General features: G+C 45.9%; 1 protein-coding gene across 5 annotated transcripts in view; it reads right to left on the reverse strand.

The window, feature by feature from the left end:
* Positions 1 to 643, reverse strand: part of Arpp21 (cAMP regulated phosphoprotein 21) — a 169,237-nt gene extending 168,594 nt beyond the window's left edge. For 3 of the 5 annotated variants that reach the window (XM_031345527.1, XM_031345524.1, XM_031345517.1), the window contains exon 1: positions 311 to 643. The gene's annotated coding sequence lies outside the window, so the exon portion shown is untranslated. Of the gene's footprint in view, positions 1 to 117; positions 139 to 310 lie in introns of those variants that run through there. The other 2 variants (XM_031345507.1, XM_031345510.1) reach the window with 2 other exon arrangements.
* Positions 644 to 4,258: the final 3,615 nt, after the last annotated feature.

Genomic DNA, 4,258 nt, shown 5'->3' on the forward strand with positions numbered 1-4,258 from the left:
GCTCCTGCCCAAGACCCCTGCTCCCGACCCCCTCCGCGGAGGGACATGGCCCTGATGGGACGTCTGGTGATGCCGCTGCGCCACCACCCAAAGCTGAGGCTTGAGGGCAGCCGGCACCTGCTCTGTGCGCCGGGCGCTGCCATCCCCACTGTTCTCGCCACCCCTGGGCTGGAGACAAAGCGCATGAGCCACGCGCGCGGCAGCGCGAGCATCATTAATCAGAGAGGAAACTGGCGCGCTGCCCCGGCCCCGCCACCCAGCCTCTCCCTCCCAGCCATCAGGCGCGCCCCGGAGCCCAGCCCTTGCCTACCTCGCTGGGGTACCACCTCGAGTCCTAGGGATGTTTGGCCAGAGCCTTCTGGCGTTCTGGTACCCCGCGCTTACTCTCCGGGGCTAAGTGCAGAAACCAGCCCAGGGCAGCAATACCTCACCCCACCCAAGAAATGATTCTCAGCTTTGAGCTCTCAAATGCCCAGGCTTTGGAGCTGAGACCACAAGTCCAGCTGCTCAGCGAGGCTGGTCCTCTGGATACAAGACCGCCCAGATCACTGGCGCCTGCCCCGCTGGGCGCTTATGCGCTGACTGAGAGAAACCGAGCGCTGCAGAGCCCAGAGGGGTAGGGCTGGGGCAGGGAGCAGAGTTGACACCTGAAGAAATAAAAGCTCTGGTTTACCCATTTGTTTAGGAGATACGTACTATTTTTATTATGTGTAATTCATTTTCTTTTCATTATCTAAGGGCACACTACCAAGAGGAGGAAAAAGTACAGTGAAGAGTGAATAAATTTCCGGAATACCGCCCACCCGCAAGCGACTATACATCCTACTTTCAGACAGACAGCATAGGGTCACCAGCCAAGAGAGTCCGTCCTAGCTTCCTGCCCCCAGCTGAGGGCAAGGCATTGGATTCTGGCCTTCTTGGCTGGCTTGTTATTAATGGGTAGCAAAATTATAGTCGTGCACTTCTGTGTGCAACTGCCAAAGCTCATTTTAACAATATCCAATACCCGAGCTTCTGAGATGCGGACAGTGAGTTAAGTGTGGATCTGCTGCAATGCACAATACAGTGAAGAAAAAAACTTAGCAGTTGGTGATTAGTAACCCCATGAACAAACAACAAATATAGAACTACCATAAACTGTGTCATGAAAATCTCTTCTTTTTTCTTTTTCTTTCTTTCTTCCTTCCTTCCTTTCTTTCTTTCTTTTTTGACTTCTATTTAGGTGCACCTACCTATAATGGTAGTCGTTAAAAAAAATGAAAAACAAAAAACAGGCTTATAAATCACCGAGGTGTTCTAGAAGAGTGATTTGCATAGAATCTGTATGGTCATGCTGCTAGCTACTAATAGATTATAGATCTTAAAGTGTGTGTGTGTGTGTGTGTGTGTGTGTGTGTGTGTGTGTGTGTGTTCGCGCATGCATATGTACACTCCGGGGAATAGAAGGTTGGGTTGGTCCTTGATGAACAGATCATTTTTCTCTAGCTGTTAGCGTCTCCCTCTGGGTTTCCACTCTGCAGGGCGGGACAAATTCACAGTATAAAGTTTCAGGCAAAAGGATCCTGAAGCTTTCAGGACCTGCACTTCGGCTTTAGCTCCATCCTTCCTACCAAAGCCTCTCAAAACATACAGGAAGTGTTTTCCAGCCATTTGGGATGTAACAGAAAAAAATTAAAATGTTTCTAATCATGCCCTAAGAACTGAGCGCTAAATTTCTTCTTGGGAAATTGTACTAAGTTGTGTATGTGGTCAGTGTAGGAATCTTCGCAGACACATACACCCATGATCCCCACACAGAATCCAACTTTGTAAACCAGATTGGAAATGACAGCTTTTGAAAAGGAGAGGGGGAATGCTGTGAGAAATTTTAGTTTAAAAACAAAAAACAAAAACTCTAGCACTTAGACTGAGGAAAAGTTTCTAAATCTTAACAATAATGGACAAACTGGATGATGATATTTACAGCAATATCTCTTGTGACATTTTAAGCTCTGTTTGAAAATAAGAAGTACACTTTTTAAACATTAAAAATCAATTTTATTTTCTGCCTTTTCTCCTATTTTTTTTTCCAACAAATCAGTGGCTTAAGAAGGCTCAAGTTTATTTGAGGCCATGTTGCTAATTGGTATTCAGCTATCCAATTTAAAAAATTTGTGTCCTGGTGTGGAACTGAAATATCCTCATGAGGCTATTAGGCAGGTAGTGAGCAGTGTTATTATTGTAGGCGTTTGGAAAGTGTGCACACTTCTTTAAATGATTTGAAGTTGTTCTTAATAGTTAAGGCCCTTGGCCTCTGTAGAATGAGATCTTCCATGTTGGACCTCTGAGTGATAAAGTCACAGTGACTGTGATGTCCTCACTTTAAAGATGACATGGAGGAGTGGGAAAGCATGAGGTGCTGCCACTCCTGGTTCAAGGGCCCTTGAGTGTTTGCTGGCATTGTGTTTGAAATGAGGGGATGAGCCTGTAACCAGGTAACCCCAGCTTAGGGAGTTGAGCTCACCTATACACTGGCAAACATCTGAGACTGTCGACAAGCTCCCTTAAACACATATTCCCTGAAGACACTAAATTAGTGCCCTTTAATGAAGTTCTCAAATTGGATTTTCAAAATAAGGCGAATTGCTAGAATAACCCAGCTACCTTTATGAGCACCTTTTCAGCTGAAGCGAGAAGTAGGATTTCCGTGCTGTTGAACTTGGACATTTCTCAACAATTAGGTTGTGAGGAACTCCACTTAAAGGGCTGGCACCCCCTCCACCATAAAGGCCTACATATTCCCTAGAGAGACTTCTCAGTCAGCCACGAATCCAGCAAAACTGGCTAGGGTCTATTAAATATCAGTCCTGGGTTTGGGTTTCAAGCTTTAGAAATATATGTAAGAAAGAAAGGCTAGGAGAAAGATGGGGCGGGGTGAGGGCGGTTCGATGGTAAGATTAACATTTCAACCAGAAAAGTGGAGAGAGCCTCATTCTTACTTTGTACTCAGCCAAAATAACTCCAAAAACACATTTCAGAACATCAACAAAGAATGTTACATCATGCATGCATCTGAGCGTGAAGAAATGTCACGATCAAAAACAAAGAGGACTTCGGAGACTAGAAACCAAATGTTCAGATGGCACAGATCCCTTGGTTCCGTACTGTCTCCTTTGCATAGGCTGTGTGCAATGTAAGAAAATGATTCCCGTGAGCAGGCAGACCACAAATGACCCCTGGCTTGAACTCCCATGAAATGATGCTCTGTTGCCAAAGCAGCTCAAGACGTTTCTTAAAAATAAATGTGTTTGCAGCTTTCTTTCGTGGGGCTTCCTCGGAATCAGAGGAGGGGCCATGGAGAGGCACAGGAAGCATCTGCTCCAGGGAGGTTTGGAAAACCTGTCAGAGAGAGATGTGAGCAACAATAGACCAGGAAGGCTGCTGAATAAGTTACTGTGTTTCTTTTCAGCATTCCTTGGCCAGATACATTGACACTCAAAAGCATCTTGCCTTTTTCCCCTATGCTGGGAAGCAGAGCACCGTGTTTGCCCATTTGCATCCTGAGAAGCCCCAGGTTCTCATGGGATCAGGCAGGGGGACAGAGGCAGGAAGACTTTCTGACTGCAGAGCAGGGGTGGAATACCCTTATCATGTACTATTCCAGGACCACTTCAGATAGAAGTATAGTTCCACATAGAACCCACTAAAGGCATTATCGCTTTCTGTTTTGCTTGTGGAGTATGCATTTTCACATGTGGTATGGACACACATGTACTTGCAGTTTACATTCACGTGTATGTACATATGTATGGTGGCTAGAGATTAATATTGAGGTCTTCCTCTGCCCATTTCCACTTTTATTTATTAAAGTGGGGTATCTCGCTGGAACTAGAGCTCACCGATCTATCTAGTCTAACTGGCCAGCTTGGCCAGGGCCTTTAGGGCTCCAAGCTCATCAGGCTTCACTGTGAGTTCAGGGGATCCTAACTGTGATCCTGAAGCCTGCCCAGTAAGCGCTTTCACCCAATGAGTCATTTCCCCAGACAAAGGTGCTATTGCTTTAAAAGAAAAGGAACACACAAAACACTTGGACTAAAAAATGAAAGTAGAGAAAAAGCACAAGCATTAGGAGACCATGTAAGAAAAGAGAGGTTGATATTTATCCGGGGAGCCCCAGGAAGGACACAGGACAGAGCCTAAAGCTGTGCCAAGCTAGGTCTGTAGTCCATCTCCTTTATAGCCTTTCCCGAGGTCACAGGTTCCCCAGAATGGACACTGG

This window comes from Mastomys coucha, unplaced genomic scaffold (assembly GCF_008632895.1).
Source record: "Mastomys coucha isolate ucsf_1 unplaced genomic scaffold, UCSF_Mcou_1 pScaffold23, whole genome shotgun sequence".
Lineage (NCBI taxonomy): Eukaryota > Metazoa > Chordata > Mammalia > Rodentia > Muridae > Mastomys > Mastomys coucha.